Raw genomic sequence first — 25926 nt, forward strand, 5'->3', positions numbered from 1 at the left:
CAGGTGTCGAAAAAGCCATGGTTTAAGGGGTTGGGCATGAGCCGTGATTTCATTCGTGTCATGTGTCGGCTTATGTCCAATCACTACTCGTTAAGCGCGCATACCCACCGTATTGGGCTCTCAGAAAGCAATCTCTGTGTTTGCGGCGTGGCTTACCAGGATATCGAACATGTTGTGTGGGGATGCGGTGAGCATCGTGGCGTCAGATCTGAGCTGACTGAAACTCTCCGGATCCGAGGAAAACAGCAGAAACCTGTCAGGGAAGTGTTGGCGGGCCTTGATTTAGAATATATGAATTTAATCCATCTGTTTTTGAAGCGTATCAATATCCGAGTTTGATTGTGTTCGTTCCCTGTCTTTCTTTTTCCCCTTCAAATTGTCCTCTTCGTGTCTCCCACAAACCGTTTCTGTTTAGTTTCATTACAAATCTGGACATCCTGTCCCTTCAAGCTTCACCAGCTTAGTAGTCTAAGTAGCTTAAGAAATTCCAAAAAATCCTTTCCTTCCCTGTTACAAATGTATCCACTAACCTTAAAACTTCCGCAAACTAACATAGTATTTAAAATAAGTTCAAATTTCAAAATGTAAATAATGTAAAAAAAAAAAGAAAAGATTTCGGCTCTGTTATGCCCTACGGCGCCTGAGCCTGCCAAATAAACGAGATAAGTAAAAAAAAAGAGAAAATTGACATAATTGTTCAGTATTTTTTTTATTGATTTTAGTATTGTAAGATCACATGTGGTACACTTAACATCATATATAAACAGATTTGAAACAAAAATATTTTGTGAAAAATTTCCTAACTTTTGATGAAAACTCTAATTTATAAACTAGCAACACGGCCGGGCTAGAAACAAAGTGCCCTGTGGCAATCCAATTCAACGATGTGAAAGTAGGCCTTTGCCAAAGCGACCAATGAGAAGTGGTCTTTTTTGACAGGCAATTGGTTTCATTTTTGTACTTTGATCTGACACGTCTTGTCTTAGGCGAGATGAACAAACAAGCAACGGTTAGCACCTGGGAGGGAGGCACAGATACTACACATGAAAAAATATGACACAACACTTTTCCGAATTGCAAGATAACTCCCGCTAACCAACGACAATCAAGGCAGGCTTGGGAAAAATGCTAGTTTTCTTTTATTGTGTACCTTCGATCTTTTTGGACAAACTTGAAAAAAGGGCCATAGTTTTATGTGTATTCAATTTTAATTTTAATTGGAAAACAGTAAAATTATGCGTGTTTCAATACTTCATATTCGATCAAATTAAAAGGTGCTATCGTGGCATTGGTTTTGGGTATACAGGAAATGATTTTCAACCGATTGTTGTCAACTTTGTCGAAATGCAAACAAATATTTTGATCAAGGATGGAAAAAAATCGGCTCTAGCGATCAACAACACAGCATTGGAATGATCTAAGAGAGCCGTTACTCTCGCAGCAGCATGATTTCAACACCTCATTACGCGTGCGTGGAGCAGATATATGAAGCATCCGATGCATTGTTTGTCGTGGGACAAAGAGTTTATCGGATGTTGTTACAAGTAGCGATCAACTTGAATCATGCCGCATTCGCGCTATTATTTATCGCTCAACCAATGTCCGAATGGTTTTAGAATCACAAACAACATATATGGAGGTAACAGTATTCGCGAACAGTTAATCGCTAGCACACGTGCAACACGATGCATTATTCGCGGAGCGTAGTTTGTTGTGATAACTTGACGACAAAGAGTTAATCGTTGTTGCTATGATCGCAGGATAAAAAACAACGCGAGGCATAATGGATTTTGTCATGATCACTAGATTTCCATCCTTGATTTTGATCAATTACGCGATTTTATCAAGTTTGTCCATTCCTCAAGATCTGGGCTCACAGTGACAGTTCGTGACAGCAGAATCTCGGCTCACTATGACATACAAAAATTATGTATCGGTTTCTCCCTCCCAGCTTAGCACTCGTGGAAAAGATTGTGTTCAATTTGAACGACCTAAATGTCCGCACCCCCTAGCTTGTAAAGCATAACAATAATAATCGAACAGCAGGTCAAAAAATCAGGATATCCTTTTTGTGAGTGCACTCTTACATTGCTTAACTTGTGGCAGGCTACTCTTGGGTAAACATATTTTAGCATCGTTTGGCAAAGAATACAAATTGAAACGTTCTAGAAATGATTTAATGCGGTGGGCCATTTTACCCCATCATTGCGTCTTGGACCATGTTCCCCTACCTTGGTGGAGACCCTAGTGGAGCTTTCTGTGAAGACCTTTATGTAAATCCTCGTCGAGGCTCGTTTGGAGACTCCTGACAGGCTCTGTGGAAACCTCTGTAGAGACATCTGTGGAAACTCCTATAAAGGTAACTTTAAAGTCCTTTGTGGAAACCCCTTTGGTCGCTATGTAGACACCTGTGCAGACCTCTATGAAGGTCACTGAGGACCTTCTACCTCGGCGACTCTATGAACTTACGCTTCTTCCTTGTACGTTGCAGTTTTGAAGTTACGTTTCCTGTTTCTACAGGGTCCGAATATAATCCGAACAACAAAACATAGGGTAACGGTCGTATTTTAGACCCCCTAAGGAAGTGATTTTAGTTTTTTGTCCCTATTAATTAATTGCACAGCGTAACCAAGTCAAAGAACATGCCAAAATGTAGAGAAAAACTTCCTTTAAAATGAATGAATTTTCTTTATTAGAGAGACTTTCAGCCCTTGGCTGGTTCGTCTCTATTCCTTTAAAAGATAAAAATGCCCAAACGGTCATGTAGGATCCAGAAAACGTCGAAAATAATTGAATTGTGATGTACTGCTTTCAATTATTTTGGACACACCAATACATTTTGGACCCTCAGAGTATATATTTTGGACCCCCGGTGTTTTTTATCATTCGGCGACTAAGCTCACGACACTGGTTGTATTTATAATACGCTTGCCCATAGTCTAATCAATCGATTGACAATGGAAAACCGAAAAAATTCTACACTTTTAGTCCAGAAATTTGAAAAAAGTTTTTGTTTACATTTGAAAAAATTCTGACGGCTTTAAATTCTGTGTGTAACGTGTTGTATGGATGAACCGATTAAATTAAATTAATTTCAGAAAAAATAAACACATTTTCTATGTACACGGAGACGGAATTCAACTCAATTTTGGGTTGTTTCAACGCAATTCCGTAGTTGAGTCCAATAACTCAATTTTGGCTAAATTTCCAAGGTCCCCACTAGGTACTTTGGCTTTAATCCCATTAGAAAAATATACTCAATTTTGGGTTGATTTAACGCAAAATTGAGTTCTTTCGACCCAAACATAAGAATAGTTGCCTTTACCCAAATTTGGCTTATTGGGCCAAAGTACCCCCATTGGGTAGATGCAGCTCTCTCTATTTTTGACAACATTCGTGTGGGAGAAAGAGAAAACCGAGAGATTTTGGGTTGAAACTATAATCGATAAACTTAATTTTGGGTAAAGTAAACTCAAAAATTAGGTAAAAATATTTCTCCGTGTACAAACGGTTGATGCAAGTACGGAATAGTCCTATCTTTCCAAATGGCATGCGAATTGAGTTGGTCTTTCGATTTAAACTTGGAAATTTGCGGGAAAATGGACCAGGGGTTCCAAAATATATTGGTTACCCTAGTAAAGATATTCTCTCTAACTGAAAACGACAAGAAATCAATGTCATTGTACCTTTTTCAGTGCATCTATGTACTAGAAAAGAAGTTTTTCTACGTAAATAAAAATGTAATGTTGTTTACGAGTTCTGTTTGTTCTTTCGACCTTGACACTTGCTCCTACGGGGGCGAGCGACGAAGGCACTATCAAACATGTCGCGCGTCGGTTTACTAAGTGAAAAAGTGGCGTGATCGGTTAGTTCGTTTAGAGTAAGTGAAAAGTGTCGCGATCGGTTAGTTCTTTTTGATCCTTTGACCTTGACGCTTGCTGCTGGGCACTGCGTCAAGAAAGCCAAGTTTTTTTTTTCCTTTTCGGGTCGCGCGCCTTTTTTTTTTTTCTGAGTGCTTTTATATAGCCGAGCAAACGAGTGAGGCTGAGAGTGGATTGTGGCTGCACAGTGAAGGATAAAAGATCAATTGGTGAGCTCGTTTCATGCTACTATTTCTAATCTATAAAATATGTATGACTGCACATTTAATCGTTACAATTGTGGGACGTAAATATGAATTTTCAACAAACTATGAATTGTTCGTCACTATGAGTGTCGACACAAACTCTGATTCATGAATTATTTATGTTTCACACTTTATTTTATTTTCAGAATACCCCTTTTTACCTTTATTTTTGTAATTAAAAAAAAAAACTTTGAATGGTTCGACACTACAAGTGTAGACTTGCGAACACACTTAGATTAAATTACTGGGGTCGGTAAAATTTTACTGGGTTTTGGAACTACCGAAAAAGTCAGTAAAATGAAAACTGTCGCCACGCGTAATTGAAAAGCAAATTTCACCATGATTTATTTTTTATCGATATATGATATAAAAAGAAAGCTCTCTGCGAAATTTCAGTGAAAAATCTTTGTTTTTCGATTTCTGACATTTATTTTTAGTTTACTGACTTTTTCGGTAGTTCCAAAACCCAGTTATTTTTACCGAACAGATTGAGTGTGAAAAGTTCACTTTATTCAACAAACTTTGGATGGTTCGCCACTGTAGGTGTCGGCATAAGAATAAGAGTGTTCTATGATGTTCCAACCAATCAAGTTTTTTGTTTCTTTTCAAATAAGTAAAATATAATAACACATGCTTTCGTCCTGACAGCTATAGGAATGTTACATTTAGATATTTGTTCAACAAACTTTGAATGGTTCGTCACCTCAAGTGTCGGCATAATTTTCCACTACATAGAAATCGTTCATATCAAATGAAAATATTATATTTACAAATAAGCATGTATATATCTCACAAATCATTATTTATCATGGTCTAATCGCTTATCAAAGTGAATCCTGTGACCCAACGATCCTTCCCATTAACAAACATCCCTCCCAGTAACCTTTGTGGAGATGCAGAGGCAAACACGGTCTCCAAATAGCAAAGGTTACACACTAACATTCCTTCCCCCAATCCCACCTGACTGCAAGGACGTGGCCGGCGCCGTTATTGACCCTGTATAAATAGAGGCACTGAATTATGCACATTGAAGAAGATTATGACCAATCCCAGCCAAACTTGTAGTTGATTCTTTGTGCATTTTCACTGACTTCGGTCAATCACGGAATAGCAACCATTGATATGTGTAGTCAGTCTAAGCTAAGCTAAGTAAATAAAAATGTAATGTTGTTTACTTATGGGTAGTACGCTGTTCATAAGTATGTACTGTGCAAAAAGATAGGACACAATCAGTTACGGAATGATTCCGGGTTATAAATGTCAACGCGAAAATGTATGCAGTTTGATACGCACACAGAGAAAATGAAGTACTCAAATGTGAGTTCATTTCACTCAATTCGGGGGATTCGTGCGTTAACCTAATTTTGAGTTGATGGGGTAGAAGTTGTTTTCATTTTCAGCCATGCGAAAAAATACCTACTGGCTAAGTTCTTTTCACTCAACTGGCAGATTAAATAACTAAACTTCTAGTACTATGCCACTTACTTAAAATTTGAGGAAACGCACTAAGGTTCGGTTTTTGGATCGTTTTGCTCTTCGCTCTTTGACGACAATAGAAGAAGCGAATGAAATTGGCAGAGAAAAATAACTCAAAAATGAGTTTAAAAATACTCAAATATGGGTTTTTCGTTTTCTCCGTGTAAAGCCGATTTCGTAACATCAGTAGTAACGCCTGCAATGTAAATCAAATAGAGCTGTCACTTTTCCGAATAGAGAAATTTCTGATGAATAGGCCTTTTTATTTGACAGGTTCGTTTATGGATTTGTTTACATCAGTGGAAGACCAGTGCTAACACGAGGCTGTCATTTCCATAGAAGAACTGTCAATGGGCTTCCCAATCAGCTGATTTGGAACGTAATTTGAAAAGGCGTACCGGGTACCCCCGTTGGTTTGACCTCATTTAATCTGAACCCTTTTTAATTTGTACCCCGCTAATTTGCACATCGTTCAGATTAAAAATGGTTCAAACGTCATTTATCTTGTGGAACGGAGTTAAATAAAATGGAACGCTGTGGAAGGAAACGCAAAAACAAAACAAAACATTGAAAGAGGTTACCAGAAACACGGTTCTAGGGTGACTAGATGTTCAAATTAAAAATGAACCCCGATGGTTTGCATGAAGTACTGTTCAAATTAGCGGGGGTACACGGTATTATTCCGTAAGTAAAAATGACATTTCGCTCCTACTGGATTAACTGGAAAATTACTTTGGTAAATAGGAGAAATTATACTTAAGCGCTTTACTTCGCTTTATCACGAAATAGCTTACGAACGGGTTACCAGATTTTGAAATATTTTTTACTATAATAGTAATAACAATAATTGTGTTCGTGAAGTGGTCCGACGTGTTTGTGTGCGCAAAAGGGAATAGATATTCAATGGGAAAGTCCAATGACCGGGGCAAAAAGAAATTGTCAGTTTGGATGAGAGTTATGCGTACAACTATAGCAGACTACTACGAGGAAATACAACGTTTGCCGGTACGGGATACAAAATTAACAAGGCAGACTCTTTGTTGGTGTTAACATCTAATTTGATTGAAGGGGATTTTTTTATTTCCGTACAAAGTGGGCCGAAGTGTCTCAGATTTTCATGAAACTTTTTCCACAGGCAGGGCTCATCAATATATGAATAAAAAAAAATTGAGAAAAATTCAGAGTCGCTTATTTTCCCGGAAAACTCAGTTGGATTTTTTTGTTTTATAGTTTTTCCGGCTTTTCTTTACGAATTTTCGGTGGACAACGGTGGAAAATTTTGTGGAAAACTGTTCCCAGTTAATTTTTTTTATTCCTGAGAAAATTTGCTTTCATTTTCATAAAAAACTTTGTTTCTACGATGCTTCTTTCTTGAGTTATGATTTTTTCAAAAAAAATGCTCAAAATGGCACATTTGCACATTTTTTACAAAATTGGCCATAACTCAAAAACGAAAAAAAGTACATTTCAAAAATTTCAGCGCTTAAAACTTATAAAATTACCTTCTCAAAAATATTTTTTGAAAATTTTCCACGAGTTGGAGCATAGTTTTTTCCGGCTTTTCTTTACGAATTTTCTCAACGGTGGAAAATTTTGTGGAAAACTTTTTCCAGTTAATATTTTTTTTATTCCTGAGAATATTTGCTTTCATTTTCATAAAAAAAACTGTGTATGATGCTTCGTTCTTGAGTTATGATTTTTCAAAGTAAGTAGTGTCAGGAGAAAACAAAAAAATTTCAACTGAGTTTTCCGGGAAATTAAGCGACCCTGAATTTTTCTCAATTTTTTTTATTCATATATTGATGAGCCCTGCCTGTGGAAAAAGTTTCATGAAAATCTGAGACCTTTCGGCCCAAACCCGTACGGAAACAAAAAAAATCCCATGTAAACATGTGATGTCACTCCTATCGTTTCTTATACTATCCGGACCACTAGATATTTTTTTTCGAGGTTGATAGGAATGACGTCGTCAAGTAGCTATCAGCTTTCGGAATATATTGAGTGATCTTCTTAATATTGTACACCGTGGTTTGTCGGGATCACTAATTTTTCAATCATTTCAAAATGATTGCTTCGTATTATAATATTAATATAATAATTAAGTTGTTATTCCCGAGAGCCGTTAGTCATTCTACAGATATTTTCTCCCTAAATTAAAAAAAAAAAAAGATAAGATCATTTTAATATTTTAAATGATTCTCAGGTTCTTGGATTCAAGATAGGCTAGATAGCGCGGATGACATTTCTTTTTCGTCATAAAGCACAAACAATTGTGTTCGCTAAGATCGTTCAATGCATTTGGATTAGTTTTACAAACATTTGAAATCAGAAATGTGTATACCATACTGCCTGAGAATAGAATAAGTCGAGATCGAGCGTTGCAGATATTGCTCTTATGTGATTCTTTAACACGATCAAAGTAAGCGATCAAAGAAAACTTCCAGTATTGGGCCGTGATCAGCACAAGTTGAAACAAGCTTTATAAATAACAGCTGCAAACCAGAGCTCCAAAGAGAGAACGATGATAAAACCCATATTGTATGACAAAATCGGCTTATGTGCAATGTTTTTGATCGATACTGTATGTTTATGCATAACCAAATACATTGTTTTTATTTAAAAATAGAGTATAAACAAACGACGGCCACCGTTTCTGCTAACTAAGCAAAAGGACATGAGTTCAATCCCAGCCCAGTCCTTTATACAAAATGCTTGTGCTAACCAAATGTATCCTATGGCGATTACTATCCCACAAACATCATCCAACTTCCTCTGATGACTATGAGAGGATGTAGAGCTCTTTGCAACTCTCTTGAGAGGGAATCCAACTAACCCTCCTCACTCCCCAGTTTTTGCAAGGACATGGCCTGAACAGCATAAGACGGTCTAGGATTGAACAACTTACAAATTTGTGCAAATTGCTTAATGTTAATGCTAATTCCAAATGCGCATAACAACGATTCAATCATCTATGATCATTTTATCCAATTATAGTCCATTTTTGCTTGAAAATGTTCCTCGTGAGCCTATAAAATAAAAATAAAATTCAGTTACACTTACCTAAATTGCAGCAATATTACAAGTAACCTGAAAAGTATAAAAAATGAAGTTATTATTAGCAAGCAAATATTTTTACGTTATAACCTGTAAAATTGGATATACCCGACACAATGTTACTAATATTTTTCTGTCTTACTACCATATAAAATAGTTCCATTCACTAGCCTCCTGCAACGTTTTTTCAGTTGTATTGAATTCGAATGACTTTAATATTCTCACAATGTTACTCATTGTGCCAAAAAATAAATCATTTAATCAGAATATTTCTGAGAAAACCAAGAAGGTGGTAGGGTGCAGAACCTCTTGGGAACTTCCATTATTCACGTTGGCAGAGGGGCTGAATTGTCTGAAGCTTTGTAATGTGAAGCGCATCAGTACGACGCATATTGTGACCAAATTTGAGCTCTGTAGCTCTCAAAAAACCCCACTGCCGAAGTGAATCAGAAGTGCCAAGAATAGGATCCGGTTCCCTACATGAAAAGATAACTGAAATCTTTCATATTAAGCTGAAAAAAATATGTTCTCCGATTTATATCTAACCACTCCACCAGTCTTTCTATTTTGGAACATTACTTTGATTGCTGAACAAACTGCAAGTATCAGTTGTCACTCTATCATGAAAACTTGAAGTACCGTAAAACGGGGTAACATTGATCAGCGGGATAATATTGATCGGAATATTCCTCCTTTTAGGAATCAAGGAATGGTGCTTCTCTAAGAATTCATAAGCTAATAAAAATTAAGGTTTTTGCATCAATTGAATTTTGCGTACATTTTTCAACGTTTCAAAACAACGTTCTTCAGGATAAATGGTTAGACTACTAAAGATTCATGTGTCACACGAATTCTGAAAATTATTTAAACGTAACATAAGGTTTTTACTAAAACTGAAATTGCCTTTCGGTCGGTAGTTGGTATCTCGATAACGAGTTAAAGCTTGGATCGCACTAGGTTTATGTTCAATAACTCGATACCTCGATGCTCCCTTCAATATCGAGTTATGTAGAGTTGACATTTCTAGGAGTTCTGGAAAATATGTTTAATCGAGGAATAAAATGAAAAAAAATATACAAAATTTCCAAACACAAAATATCAATGAAAAAATGACAATGACAGTTGACAGTAATACTGATGGTAATACACTTCATACTACAGACAGCTCTATTTGCGGAAAAGCAAACAGCCGGACGACTGCAATGCAGTCTCGTCAGTCGCACAAATTCCGGTTCCTTCCGCTTCCAATTGAAAAAGTAAACTCGAACCGATCCATCCATTGCATTGCTATTCAATCACGTCCTGCATCCATCCACGTGTGCCACGGTGGAGCTGTGGGTGTGTCTATCCATATACAGTGGATTTCATTTTCTTCTTTCTTTTTTTTGCTTTCAGTGGAAACAGGTGCTGTGGCGAGCATCAATCCAAAGTCAGTGTCATCAATCTTCCGGTGCGAGGTGCTATTTTTCCACCGAGTGCACCTATACAGTGGGTGGTGGATTCATCGGTACACCTTTACAGTGTAAAGTTTACACCGTGTAAAGCTGTTTTTTTCCAATTGAGATGTTACGTGATGAAAAAGTGACTTTTTTGTAGTTTACCCAAATAACCTTATATTTATAAATATGACACAATTTTAACACGCTCCAATATCTCTATTTGATAGGGGCCCAGATAGCCGTAGCGGTAAACGCGCAGCTATTCAGCATGACCATGCTGAGGGTCGTGGGTTCGAATCCCGCTGGTCGAGGATCTTTTCGTAAAGGAAATTTTCTCGATTCCCAGGGCATAGAGTATCTTCGTACCTGCCACACGATATACACATGCAAAAATGGTCAATCGGCAAAGAAAGCTCTCAGTTAATAACTGTGGAAGTGCTCATAAGAACACTAATCTGAGAAGCAGGCTTTGTCCCAGTTGGGACGTAACGCCAGAAAGAAGAAGATCTCTATTTGATATTGAAATTTATTAAGAAAATGCCAAGGGCTGATTCAAAAACGATTTAGCACAACTATAATTTTGAAATTTTTGGCTGTGACCCCAAACAACCCAATTATGTAAACTTAAAACACTGCTGATAAATCTTCGAACTGTTTAGTGGAATACCTATTAGTAAATGAAAAACCGAATTTAGTACTATACCATTTAATTCCATTAGAGTTTGTTTGTAGACTTGACTCTAGTACACGACACTGAAGACAGCCTTACAATTGAGGTCTAAATACGTGTATCTGTCAAATAATACAAACTCTAGTGGAATAAAATAGTATGATACTAAATTCGGTTTTTCATTTACTTAAAACATTGCGTTTTTTTTGTATTTTTGCATGAAAATTTGCTCAAATGGTCCTGATATCCATACAGTTATGAGTTATTTTCCTTCTCACTCCAGGTGACCTTTAAGTAACCTTTACAGACAAGTAAAACTCAGTGTACCAGATACTTTAAAAATAGTTGACAAATGTACTTATAGTACCACTTGCCATAAATTCAGGCTGACAAAGTACTTGAACGAACAATTTCCTAACCCACATTGCTCTTCAATTCCTTCCTCCCACATACTTATCCTTTATTTGTCCAAGAGCATGAGAAGGTACCATATCACCTGACTGACTAATGGATTGAGTCGTTGTACCGCCAGCAGTGACTGCAGTGGCAACAGCTGTCGGGATATCCGTTGTTACTTGAGCGAAAAAAAACGAAGCGAGGATTTTTTTAAATTTTTTTTATTCGTCACAGCATGATATTCAATGTTGTTCGTCCAGTCAGGGCTTCGATCGTTATATATAAAACATACATTTATAGTAATCTTAATGTTTGTATTCCTTTGAACCCAAATCTTGATATTGACAATGCTCCATGAAATTGAGCAAATTTCATTGTTGAAGGAAGGTTCATTGAAATACCACGTGTGAAGTGAAATTCGTATCTGTTGTTATGATTTTAAATTATTGATCCGTCCGTGAGTAGAAAGAAATTTCAACGTACTCGCCATCCTGCTGTAAATGTTATATGGCATGATCTGCCAAAATAAATTTAAAAACTTTTTTCGGAAATGAGAACTAAAAATTTTTAAATTAAATAAGACCATGACTCTATACTGTTTTAGAAATATTCGAAAATTTTGAAAAAATCTGAAAAGAGATTCCGTGCGTTGAAAAAAGGAAGAAAGATTAGTGGACTGATTTGGAAAAAGTAAAAACTACCTTACGAAAAAAAAATGAGAGCTGATGGTGATGGAATTTACATACCCATCAAAACAGTAGCTGATCGTTCTTGGTTGATACATTTAACAAAAAATATCAGTTGACATATTATACAGTCACCCCACGCAGTTGAATCACCCATAATTTATGAATCAGCTGGTTTCAAAACACAAAATTATTATCAAATATATCACATAATCATTTTTACTGACAAGCTACACATAGTGTTCAATCATTTCAAGGCTTTTTATCTCAGTAAAATAGCTCTTGATCGCGGTATGAACCAACAATATTACTAAATTCTTTTTGTAGCTATTTGGGCTGTATTTTGTGCCAACTTCGTAAGCCGTGTACCTATTGACGCCTAGCTAGAAATGACGTTTTAAAGTGTGTTTCAAATATTTTTTGTGAGAGTTCAAGCCCCAGACAACATTTACAGATTCAATAAACATAGCTAATAGAGATAAATGCGTATTTATACGGATTTTGATGAGATTTTTGAGTAAAATACTTGATCAATAAATTGTGGGAAATATACACACCAGTCGCAATTTATGAATCAGCGTTCAAACTACTAGTACTTAGTATTATGAAAAATTATTCTAAGTTTCAAATAATGTTCAATGTAAAATTTTGTTACGGGAGAGCAAAAGTGCAAAGGGACCGTTCATAAACCACGATATTTTCTTTTTTTTGTGGAAAAGGAGTCTGAACATGATAATGAATTTCAATGATTTAGGAAAAAACAAATTCTTGTGAAAAAAAAGTTATTTAGGGGTATTATATGGCCATACAAATTGCGGACGTTGTTTATGTAAGGCCTCTAAGATTATTATGTTGAATAATTTATGGATAAACAATGAATGAACAAAAAGAAACAGTATAGATGTAAAATATGTAAAGAATTTTTTAACTACACCTGATAGGTTCTTCCTAATTTTTCTATAAAGCGGGGTTTTGCTTCAGCAGTAGGGCCAAAAGCAACGAGTGGGAATTAAAAGAACTGGTTTGCATCCTCCCTGATTGATATAAATAGCATTTTTTGTCATTTTTATGATCTCTTTTGTTGTACGTAAGTTTTTTAGATTAACTCCCAGCCTAACTGTTGGCTCTTCTATCAGACACATGGAGAAGTAAAAGGTATTCACACTTTTAAAAAATCCAAAAAACAGAGGTCATGGACCATCGTGAACATTCCGATTTTTCCACGTGCGTAATGTGCCACCATATAATATTGGAATCCTAACACTGAGAAAAATCTACACGTCAAGGTCATGTGTTTTACTTATAGATTTGCGCAATGAGGAGACCACATGACTTGAGTGGGGTAGCCATATGGATTCCGTTATTTCTTCACATGTGTATCAAAATTAAGTTGTCATGTGAAGCAAATGTCTTAATAATAAATTATGAAAACCGACTGATTTGCTTATTGAATTCGAAATGTAGTGACTTTAGATAGCCATGTGTGACAGAACATGAATGTCATAAGAATGAAGGAATAAATTTGGTAGAAGAACTCTTGCTCCCCAAAATATGGATTCAAGGCTCTTCTGTCTACATTCAAGCTCACTTGAATGTTTTTTTATTCAAGTGAGTCAGCAACAACCGGGACGCTGCAAATCCATAATTTGGGAAGCCCAGGATTAGCATACTCCAATTTTTTTTTCACAACTGAAAACCAGAAAAATCTGTTAGTGGAATCCGATTTTTCTTCCAAACCATACATTATGTTCCATTTTCGTAGAGAAAGGTAGAATCCTCTTATATCGGACAACTTTACTAATAAAAGAATAATCGAATTCACAAATTTCATTTAACACTTCCAGCTTCAAAATTGGCTTCTTCTCTTTGGAAGCATGATGACTGTCGTTCAACACGAGGTCCAACCATAGTTTAGTTCGCTATGGGTTAATCACAAACAATTTAGAAATTTTGAACATGGAAATTGATAGCAAAGCTCATCGATTTTATCATAACAAACTCATTGCGCAAATCGATAAATTGACCAATTTGAACATGGTGATTATAACACAAGCTAACCATAAGCAAAACACACTGAATTCGTGTTCAGTGATGATCTATGCGTCCATAGGTTGACGCATACGAATCTGAAGGGAAAGCTTCGGGAATTAATGTGGAAAAAATGAATCAATCAATGAAGCAAAACAAAGGAATTTAATGTGTAATACACATGAAGTTTGCAAGAAAATCACAGCTATTCGATATGAACGTTCATGAATCGATCTAAAATTTTAAACACACAGATCGAACGTGTGGATTTTTATCAGTGCAGTAAAGGCAGTCGAAGAGTCAAGCATTTACGAGTTTTGCCATCTACATCTAATGGTTGTCTAATTACACTACCTGACATCATCCTCCAAATAAAGTTGATTCTTGAAATACTTGGTTCCGGTTCACCCCCGGATATAATAAACGTTGTCCGAGGCAGTGTTCTAGCAAACATACACGCTCAAAAAAAGCGTTCTGGAAAACGTGAACTGTCAAAAATACACCGTGAACTACCATGAACGATCTCGTATACATGATCTAGTTCACGGTGTATTTTTGCATGTTGACGCTTGCTGTTCACGGATACGAGAACAAATTTTTTTCTGTGTATTAACCAAATAGCATTTAATTGTAAAATATTTGAAAGTAGACAACTGATTCATAAATCGTGTTCACTTTGATTCATATTTGTGGACAACTTTTTTGCCGATTCATAAATTGTGGTTTTAGACAATGTTTAAATAAGTGAAAATTTCAAATGTTTTCAACAATTTTAATGACAACATTGTGCATGAACTGCAGGTGTATACCCCACTTTACCATTCGGAATTGATTTCATAAGCAAATATTGTTTATTTTGCTCTCTCGAATTTTTCAAATTTAAGCAGAGCCTTAAATGATTCATAACTGTGGGACCAGTGTACAAACAGAATAATGCCAAGGTTGTATCAATTTTTAAACCGGACAAACGTTCTGCCGTAGCTTCTAGCTATCGTAAAAGCTTGCTTTCCCCCTTCAGTAAACTTTTTGAAAAAAGTAATTTTGCACAGAATGATGGTTCACATCAACGAACATTCAATAAACAGTTAGAATTTCGATATTCGACCACTCATAAACTTTTACCTGTAACGAATGTGATTCGTTCCAAAAAACCTGGATAACTATTCAACTGGAGATTGTTCTAGGCTTTAAATGAAGCATTCGACATTGCTTGGCGTAAAGGTTTGCTTGAAAAATGAAAATACTCCAATTTTAAACATTCATTGTTAGAATCATTTTAAATTGTCTGTCAAATCATACACTGCACAGGGTGTTCCATAAGTTCGAATACACTTCCAAAATGTGTTAAAAAATGAAAACACAAGATATTCTTTTCTAAGTCAATTTCTATTGACGCAATGATTATTGAGAACCTTTGGAGAACCCTCTTGTTCATTCATAACATGTCTCGTACACCCGAGCGTCGCACTGTCAAAATGAATATGCAGTTGAGGCATCTCGAGTTCTGTATTTCGCGCAAATTGACGTTGTGAGTGTTGAAAAAGAATATTATCAATGCTTTTCACATCATACTACTCAAAATATGTTCATATCCACACTTGTGTACAATATTGTCATCTTTTGTGTAAAATGTTTAGCGTGAATTTTAAGTTTCATGACAGGCCACGACAGCCGGCTCGAGTAGCCGAAGACTGTTACAGCTCGTCCGTGGCTGTAATAAGAAACAGCCCGTTCGGCTCGCTACGGTCGATCGACACATCCAGATCAGCAGCGGTCTTCCGGATCGAGCGACTCATTTTTCGGCGAAACCGCTCCCTCAACATCTTGATGGCTGCTGGCGCCCTCGCCGAACGCAGTCGGCCGGATCTCACACGGTCTTTAGCCGAGCCTTTCTCCTGCACTGAAACAAGCATTGAAGTAATGAGAACCAAGAACAGGTTTTTAAATTTACTATTTCAATCCAACCCCCTGAAGATAGCGCTAGTTCTTGAAGCCCACCACCATCTGTGTGGCGCTAGTGCTGTAGTAAACAAATTTAGGCTTTGCCCTCATCAAATCCCGTGCGGTAGCGACAAATGTCGTATGAGAAAAACATAATACTATTGATAATCGTTCATCGTTGTGCCTAATAAAATGTGGATAAATTATCTAGCATTTACAGAAAAACTGGATAAAGTAATACGCACTCAACACTAGATTGATAGATAAAATATGAATGTCGCATTCGAAAACAAGTGTGTCTGGTGCCTAAGATGGTATTTTTGGACGAGCTGTCAAATCAGCAACTTCTCCAGCACCAAATTTTTGGCTTCACTTCAGTTGTTCGAGGATGACAGCCGTTTCAGTCCTGTGTTCCAATAACGATTGAGCTATCAAGAACGCTTTTTATATGCGTTTTGTTCCTTATCGATCCAACCGCATCGATAGCCAAGCGGTAAGCGTTCGCGCTTGACCATCGTAAGATCCTCGGTTCGATTCTGGCCTGCTGCAAGTTTTTAACCATGATATAGTAATTTTTACTGCCAAAATGGTGCCATGGTAAAACTGAATGCACAAAATATTTGAAATAATTGCAAATTTGGTCTGCACAAATCAAGTGGCGTTGTGTATTTAATTTAACCCTCTAAGGGCAACTTCACCGGTGGTCCAAATCACTGTTTGGTTCCAAATTTTTGGACCATGTTGAAATTTGAAGCTTGCACCGGTGTTGCAAAAAATGTTCCAATTGTATTTTATACCAGTTTTCTGGTCTATTTTTTGGAACAGGCTAATTGCCTGGTCCATTTTTGGTCGGATTTGGAACAAGATTTGAGCTGTTCCAAATCTGATTTGACACACGTTTGTTTACCAGTTCGGATTTTTCTCGCTGAAACTGCCATCGTCTTCTCATCCTACTCATTTGAGGTAAGTAAAAACAAAAACAATATTGCATCGGTGCTGTTTCTTAAACGATAAATATTTATTTCGCTTCCAACGATTCCTCTAGGCAATTCATTCGGACTCACACAGGACACCTCCAGGAATCATCAGGGTTTTTCTCCGGGGAATCATTTAGGAGTTCGTACAAGGATTCCACCAAGAATGTCGACAACGAAGTTTGTCTACTGATATCTCCAAGTGCTCTTCCAGTAATTCTACTGAAGTTCCTCCGATGTGTCCCACAGAATTTCCACCAGAAATTTCTCTGTGGATTTCTCTCAGGCATGCATCCGGGGATTTGCTGCAGGAATTACTCTGGGGATTTGCTCAAGGATCGGGTACGTATTTCCTTTAGCAACTTTTCTATGTGGTTATCATTCAGAAATGTCTCTGGGGATTTCCTCCAGGAATTCCTTTTAGGATTTTCTACAGAAATTTCTCTGGGGATTTGCACCAGGACTTTTTTCTGGAAGTTTCGTCCTCTGGGGATTTCGTCTAGAAATTCATTGAGAAATAGCTCCGAGGATTTTTTCCAGATATTCCTTCGGAGACTTTTTCAGAGAATTTATCCGAAGATTTCTTCCAGGAATATCTCTGGGGATTTGCACCAGGAACTCCTCAGGAGATATCCCGCAAGAACTCAGGATTTCTCCAGAAATTCTTTCGAGGATTTTTTCAGAGAATTCATTCGGAGATTTCCGCCAGCCATTTCTCTTTGGATTTAAACCAAGAAATTCTCCGGGGGTTTATCCAGAAATTGTTCCGGCAATATCCCCAGGAACTCTCAACGGGGCAATATCCCCAATTCTCTCAACGAATTTCTCAAGGAATTTTCAATAGCTATTACTTTATATATTTTGTCTAGAAATTCTTCCGGGGATTTCCGCCAGAAATTGCTCCGGAGATTTCCTCCCGAAACTCCTCCTGGGATTTCCTCCAGAAATTCCTCAGGCAATTTCGTCTAGGAAATCCTCTGGCGATTTGCTTTAGAAAATCCTCCGGAGATTTTTTCAAAGAATTCGTCCGGGGATTTCCCCCTGGGACTTCTCCGGGATTTTCTCCAGGAATTTTAAAGGAGATTTCTAGTAGCAATTTGGGAATTTCATCCAGGAATTCCTCTGTGTATTTTATCCAGAAATTCTTCCGGGGATTCACTCTAGAAGCACCTCCAAAGATTTTTCCAGGGATTTCATTAAGAAATTCCCACTAGGATTTTTTCCTTAGGGGATTTTTAAGAGAATTTTCTCCAGAAATCCCTTCGGGTATTTTTCAGAGAATTTATCCGGAGATATTCTTTAAGAATATCTCTGGGGATTTCCACCAGGAATTTCTCTGGGGATTTGCACCAGGAATTTCTCGGGAGATTTCTTCCAGGAATTCTTCCGGGGATTTCGTCCAGAATTTCCTCTAGATATTTCGTCCAGAAATTTATTGAAAGAATTCCTACAGGTTTTTTTTAGAGATTTTTTCCGGAGATTTCCTCCATGAAGTTCTTTGGGGATTTGCACCAGGAGTTGCTGTGGAGATTTGCTCCAGATATTCCTCCAGGTATTTAAAGGATTCCACCGAGGATATCCCTTAACATTTACTCCAGGGATTTTCAATATAATTCCTTCAGGAATTCCTCCAGCCATTTTTCCGGAGATTTCCTTCCTACATGAATTCCTTAGGTTATTTCCATCAGGAGTTTCTCCGGAGATTTTCTTCACAAATTCCTCCGGTGATTTGTTCAAAGAATTCTTCCAGGGATCTCACAAGAATAATAAGCAAATCCAAAGATTTTTCCAGGGATTTCATTAAGAAATTTCTCCGGGAGTTTCTCCAGAATTGCACCAGGAGTTGCTGTGGAGATTTCGTTCAGAAATTCCTCCGGGAATTTGCTACATGAATTCCTTCGGTTATTTCCAACAGGAGTTCCTCCGAACATATTTTCCAGAAATTCCTCCGGTGATTTTTTCATAGGATTTATCCAGGGATCTCCAAGAATAATAAGCACCTCCAAATATTTTTCCAGGGATTTCATTAAGAAATTCTAACGGGGATTTTCTCCAGAAATCCATTCGAGGGTTTTCAGAGAATTTATCCGGAAATTTTCTTTAGGAATTCCCAACCAGAACCAATTTTGTTATTTTGTAACATCCTTGCAACACATTCTGTAATTATTTTGATATATGTAATTGTAACTGGGTTTGTAATATTTTAGTTTAATTTGGTGCAAATATTGTTAGAATTTCTACTAATTTAACTGCTAACGGTACATGTTTTATAACAACTGGTGATATAAAAAAAATCATATCAGGGGAACCCATTATGTTATAATCTGGTTTTTTCCGTCTGGTCAGGTTTATTTGAGGATTTGCACCAGGAATTTCTTTCCTGGAGAGATTTCTTCCAGGAATTCCTCCGGGGATTTCGCACAGAATTTCCTGTGGATATTTCGTACAGAAATTCCTTCGGTTTTTTTTTCAGAGAATTTTTCCGAAGATTTCCTTCAGGAAGTTCTTTGGGGATTTGTACCAGGAGTTGCTGTGGAGATTTGCTCCAGAAATTCCTCCAGGAGTTTGAAGGATTTCTCTGGGGATATCCCTCAACATTTACCCGGGGATTTTCTCCAGGAATTCCTAAGGGGATTTTCAATAGCATTTCCCCACGAGTTTTCCTTCAGGAATTCCTCCAGCAATTCTTTCGGAGATTTCGTTCAGAAACTCCTCCGGGAATTTGCTACATGAATTCCTTCGGTTATTTCCACCAGGAACTCCTCCGAAGATTTTCTCCAGAAATTCCTCCTGTGATTTTTTTAAAGAATTCCTCCAGAGATCTCCCAAAAACTCCTCTTAAGGTTTCCCCTCCGGGGACGAGGATTTCCTTCGGGATTTCCACCAAAAAATCCTCCGGATACTTTTTTTCCGAGAATTCTTTGGGGAATTCTTTTTTTCCATTATCTGTCCTGATTTTTTTCGAAATATCTACAGGAATTCTCCAGAGCTCCTCAAGTACAGTCAAACCTCTTGAAGTTCCCATCGACTCATGGAACAGAAATGCTTTGGAAAGTTGTTTGAGGGGATCATCTCATAGTAAACATGAAATGTTGGTTCTTTTTGGTCCATGTGTCGATATCGAATAATGGAAAATCGACTCTCTGAGGTTTTACTGTAATCTCTCGGAATTGCTCCGGAATTCGTCTAGGAATTCTTATGAAGTTGCTTCGAATAATTCACTACATTCCTTCCGGGTGTTTGTCCAGAGTTCCTCAGAAAATTTTTCAAAAGTTTCTCCGGGAATTTCCCTAGACTTCCTCTGGGAATTCCTCCAGGTTTTTTCTTAAGTCTTCCGGATTTCCATCGGCAAATTTAAATTTCCTCCATAGTTTCTGCAGGAATTTCTTTGTCAAGCAATTACCCCGGAGTTTCTCTAGAAACGCTTCCGCTTCCTTCAGAAAAGCATCCAGAGTTTCTCCAGGAACGCCTCCTAAGTTTCTCCAGGAATTGTTACGTAGTTACTCCAGGAGTTCCTTTGAAGATTTTCTAGGATTTTGTTAAACTTTCTTACAGGACCCACCGGTATTTCATTAAGGAATTTCTGCGGGGTTTTTCTTCAGAAATATGTTCGGAGATATTTTTAGTTTTTTTCCGGAGTTTTTCTCCAGGCATTTCTCTGGGCACAAAGAATTTCTTCGGAGATTTCAAGGATTCCTCCGGGGATATCCTCAAGAACTCCGGGGATTTTTGTCAGGAATTCCTCAGGAGATTTGCAGTAGCAATTTCTCCGATAATTTTCTCCAGAAACTCCTCTGACTATATAGTCCACGAATAAATCCTGGGATCACCTCTAGGAATTCCTTCGAGGATTTTCTCCAGGAATTCCTCAGGGGTTTTCCAATGGCAATTCTTCTGGGGATTTCGTTCTGAAATTCTTTTGGGGATTTTGTCCAGTAATTTCTCCGGAAATTTCAATAAGAAATTCCTCAGGGGATTCATCAGAGAATTTCTCCGGAGATTACCTCCAGGAATTTCTCTGTGGATTTTCACCAGGAGTTTCTCAGTAGATTTATTCCAGTAATTCCTCCTTGGATTTCCTTCAGAGATTTTTTGAAAGAAATCCGTCCAGGAATTTAGCCCAGGAATTCCTTCAGTGATTTAGAGATTTCTTCTGGTTTTTTTTTTCTAGTCCTCTAGAGGTCTTTTTTATTCTGGCGATTTGCTCTAGGAATTAATCCGGAGATTTTTTTCAAGATTTCCTCCGTGGAATTTCTTCAGGAATTTCTTCAGGAATTCCTCAGAACATTTACAATAGCAGGGATTACAGAACATTTCCTCCAGGGATATTAAGAAATTCCACCGGGGATCTTCTCCAGAGATTCTTTCGGTGATTTTTCCAGAGAATTTATCTGGAGTTTTTCTCCAAAACTTCCCCCAGGAATTACTCCGGAGATTTTTTGCGGGTATTTCTTCCAGGAATTCCTCTAGAGGCCATTTATATATTTTCCAAGATTCCTCCGGGGAATTTATTTGGGAATACCTCAGGGGATTTCCAATAGCAATTCCTCCAGGGATAATAAAAAATTCTTCCGAGGAATTTCTCTAGAAATTCCTTCGTGTTTTTTTCAAAGATTTTATCCGGAGATTTCCTCCAGAATTTCCTTGAAGAATTGAACCAGGAATTTCTCCGGAAATTAAGTCCATAAATTTCTTCAGGATTTTCTCCGGGGGTTTTCTTCAGAAATTCTACCAGAAATTCCTCCGGGGATTTCCTTCCGAAATTTCAAAAACTTCACCGGGCATTTTCTCTTGTAATCGCTAAAGGGATTTCTTCCAGCAATTCTTCCGGGGATTTCCTACAGGAATTCCTCCGGAAATTTAATTCAGAAATACTTCCGGGGATTTTCTCCAAGAATTTCTTTGGTGATTTTCCAGAGAATTTATCTGGAGTTTTTCTCCAGGAATTTCTCCAGAACTTACTCGGGGATTTCTTCCAAGGATTTCTTGCAGGAACTCGTCTAGAAGCTTTTCATATTCTGGCGATGTGCTCCAGGAATTATTCCGGAGATTTTTTCAAAGATTTCCTCCGAGGAATTTCTTCAGGGATTGCTCAGGGGATTTTCAATAGCAATTCCTCCAAGGATATGAAGAAATTCCTCCGAGGATTTTCTACAGAAATTCCTTCGTATTTTCTTTTCAGAGATTTTATCCGGAGATTTCCTCCAGAATTCCTCTGGAGAATTGAACCAGGAATTTCTCCGGAAATTAACTCCAGGAATTTCTTCAGGATTTCCTCCGGGAGGTTTCTCCAGAAATTCCTTTACCGGGGATTTTCCCTGGTAATCCCTCAGCGGATTTCGTCCAAGAATTCTTCTTGGAATTTCGTCCAGATATTTTTCCGGGGATTTTTTACAGGAATTCCTCCGAAGATTTCATTAAGAATTTCCTCCAAGGATTTTCTCTAGGGATTACTTCGTATTTTTTCAGAGATTTTATCCGGAGATTCTCTGAAGAGTTGAACCAGGAATTTCTCCGGAAATTTACTCCAGGAATTTCTTCAGGATTTTTCTCCAGAAATTCCTCTGGGGATTTCCTTCGGAAATATCAGGAACTTTACCGAGGATTTTCCCTGGTATTATATATTATTAAGAAATTCCCTCGAGGATTTTCTCTAGAAATTCCAATTTCCCTTGAGAGTTGTATCAGGAATTTCTTGGATTTCTTGCAGGAACTTCTGTAGAGGCCGTTTATAATCTCGCGATTTACTCCAGCAATTATTCCGGAGATTTTTTTCAAGATTTCCTCCGAGGAATTTATTCAGGAATTCCTCAGGGGATTTTCAATAGCAATTCCTCTAGGGATAATAAGGAATTTCTCCCAAGAATTTCCTCTAGAAATTCTTTCGTGTTTTTTTTTTCAAAGATTTTATCCGGAGATTTCCTCCAGAATTTCCCTGCAGAGTTGAACCAGGAATTTCTCCGGAAATTAACTCCAGGAATTTCTTCAGGATTTTCTCCGGAGGTTTCTTCCAGAAATTCCACCAGAAATTCCTCCGGGGATTTTTTTCCAAAATTTCGAAAACTTTACCGGGGATTTTCTCTTGTAATCCCTCAAGGGATTTCGTCCAGAATTTTTTCCGGGGATTTCCTACAGGAATTCCTCCGGAAATTTACTCCAGGAATTTCTTCAGAAATTGCTCCAGGGATTTTCTCCAGAATTTTCTCTGGGGATTTCCTTCGGAATTTTCAGGAACTTTACCGAGGACTTTCCCTGGTAATCCCTCAGGGGATTTCGTCCAAGAATTCCTTTGGGAATTTCGTCTACAAATTCTTCCGGGGATTTTCTACAGGAATTTCTCCGGAGATTTCATTAAGAATTTCCCTTAAGGATTTTCTCTAGAAATTACTTCTTTTTTTTTTCAAAAATTTTATCCGAAGATTTCCTCCAGAATTTTCCTGGAGAGTTGAACCAGGAATTTCTCCGGAAAAAGTTGAAATTTAGCGTGACATAATTTGTGTACCATCCCAAAGATTTCATCCGAGGAATTTCTTCAGGAATTGCTAAGGGGATTTTCAATAGCAATTCCTCCAAGGATATTAAGAAATTCCTCCGAGGATTTTCCACAAAAATTCCTTCGTATTTTTTTTTCAGAGATTTTTTCCGGAGATTTTTTTTTAGAATTTCCCTGGAAAATTGAACCAGGAATTTCTCCAGAAATTTACTCCCGGAATTTCTTCAGGATTTCCTCCGGGAGTTTTCACCAGAATTTTCTCTAGGGATTTCCTTCGGAAATTTCAGGAACTTTTCCGGGGATTTTCCCTGGTAGTCCCTCAGGGGATTTCGTCCAAGAATTCCTCTGGGAATTTCGTCCAGAAATTCTTCTGGGGATTTTCTACAGGAATTCCTCCGGAGATTTCATTAAAAAATCCTCCAAAGGATTTTCTTTAGAAATTCCTCCAAGGATTTTCTCTAGAAATCCTTTCGTATTTGTTTTTTTAAGATTTTATCCGGAGATTTCCTCAAGAATTTCCCTGGAGAGTTGAACCAGGACTTTTTTCCGGAAATTTACTACAGGAATTTCTTCAGGATTTCCTCCGGGGGTTTTCTCCAGAATTTCTTCCGGGGATTTTCTTCGGAAATTTCAGGAACTTTACCGAGGATTTTCCCTGGTAATCCCTCAGGGGATTTTGTCCAAGAATTCCTCTGGAAATTTCGTCTAGAAATTCTTCCGGGGATTTTCTACAAGAATTCCTCCGAAGATTTCATTAAGAAATTCCTCATAGGATTTTCTCTAGAAATTTCTTCGTATTTATTTTTCAAAGATTTTATCCGGAGATTTCCTTCAGAATTTCATTAAGAAAATAATAATAATAAAAATGTGTTTCATGATTGTTAATCATTTATATATTTGATAATCACCACACGAGAAAAATATCTGATTTCTGATCAATAATATTTTTTATTTTCCAGAAATCCAGAGTCAGCATCTTCAAAGCAGATAACAACTCTTCCCAATCGCCGGTACGCCGAATTTTTACATGAACCTGAATCTGAGACGAGAAATTATGGACATGCTTATTCGATGGAGGACATGCCGGGGTTATGTCAACCATGTTGTTGCAAAAATGGAACGGACTGCTGCAAACAAAGCGATGGGAAATTAAAAAAAATATTTTGTGAAATTTCAAGTGTATATGTGTATGGAATCAATAAAAATAAAGTTGTGCATATCGATTGCTCAACGTAAAGAGCTGCTAATTTAAAATTTTGCATTTATAATTTCATTAATCATCATTCTAAAGCAGCTCAAAAATAGTCTTAAAATGCATAAAAACTATGCATTTTCGAATGGATTACAAATCTACGTTTAAGATTAGAAATGACTAAACAATAGTCATTGGTAAACTAAACTGCATAAAATTCACTCTGTCTTCTTGTATTTTAGATATTTTATGCATGAACCCAGGCAAACCGGGATTATGCATGAAAAATAGTCATTAATGACTTTATTTATTTCTGAGTGTGGGTGCCCTTGCAATGTTACGACTCATAAAAAAAATTGTAGAATATTCATACAAAAAGCGTTACGAAAGGGTGGGTGGGTTTCAAAAATGACCATTTTCGGCGTCATAAAACATGTGAATAAACCCATAGAGTATCATCGTATTTTCCATACGATATACGAATGCAAAAATAGCAACTTTGGCAAAGAAAGCTTTCAGTTAATAACTGTGAAAGTGCTCATAAGAACACTAAGCTGAGAAGCAGGTTCTGACCCAGTGAGGACGTAATACCGAGAAGAAGAAGAAGATCCATGATCTCTTCTGGGGATTTCATGAAGAAATTCTTCTGGACATTTCCTCCAAAAATTCCTTCGTGAATTTTTCCAGAGTATTTATTTGGAGATTTCCTCCAGGATTTTCAAGGATTGCTCCGGGGGTATCCCCCAAGAACTCCTCCAGTGATTTTCTCCATGAATTCCACAGGAGATTTCCTCCAAAAATTACTTTTGGTATTTCCTGCGGGATTTTCTCCATAGTTCATACAGGAATTTTTTCGGAGATTCTATAAAAAATATTGCTGGAGAATTCCTCCAGAATACCTGTAGGAATTCCTTTGGAGATTCTTCAAAAAGTTCTCCAGAGATCCTCATGGAACTACGGAGTCATCTGCGAATTCCTTCAAATTTCCTTCGACAATTATTTTGTAACGCGACCGGTATTTTTTTCAAATTTCCTCTGTAGTTCCTCCTGTTTTTTTTCGGATTTTCTCCAGGAATTCTTCAGAATTTCTCTAGTAATTCTTTTGGAATCCTCCGGAGTTCAATTAGGAATTTTCCAGGAGTTCCTTAGGCAATTTCTCATGAATTTCTTCGGAAATTAATCTAGACGTCCTCCAGTGAACCCTCCAGAGTTCTTCGTGAAATTCCTTCTGAGTTCCTCCTGGATTTTTTTAAGTTCTTCCAGAAATTCCTCTGGATTTCATAAAGCAATTCCTTGGAACTTCCTCCGGATTTCGACCGAAAATTCTTTCAGAAACTCCTCTGGAGTTCTTGCAGAACCTTCTCTTCTTTTTCCAGCGATTCTTCTGGATTTCATCTGGTAATACCTGGAAAGTTCCTCTGGAGCTCCACCGGGAATTTTTTTTCGGTGTT

General features: G+C 37.4%; 1 protein-coding gene and 1 long non-coding RNA gene across 15 annotated transcripts in view; one reads left to right on the plus strand and one right to left on the minus strand.

Annotated features, from left to right (window-relative positions):
* Positions 1-25926, minus strand: part of LOC5570551 (extracellular sulfatase SULF-1 homolog) — a 236792-nt gene that overhangs the window by 169820 nt on the left and 41046 nt on the right. For all 14 annotated transcript variants that reach the window (XM_021854664.1, XM_021854660.1, XM_021854657.1 and 11 more), the window contains exon 3: positions 8663-8689. The gene's annotated coding sequence lies outside the window, so the exon portion shown is untranslated. The remainder of the gene's footprint in view (positions 1-8662; positions 8690-25926) is intronic.
* LOC110679582 lies at positions 17081-24442 on the plus strand. Its single transcript, XR_002502606.1, has 2 exons — positions 17081-17132; positions 24243-24442. It is a non-coding gene; the product is annotated as an uncharacterized LOC110679582 (long non-coding RNA).

Source organism: Aedes aegypti, chromosome 3 (genome assembly GCF_002204515.2).
Source record: "Aedes aegypti strain LVP_AGWG chromosome 3, AaegL5.0 Primary Assembly, whole genome shotgun sequence".
NCBI classification, from domain to species: Eukaryota; Metazoa; Arthropoda; class Insecta; order Diptera; family Culicidae; genus Aedes; species Aedes aegypti.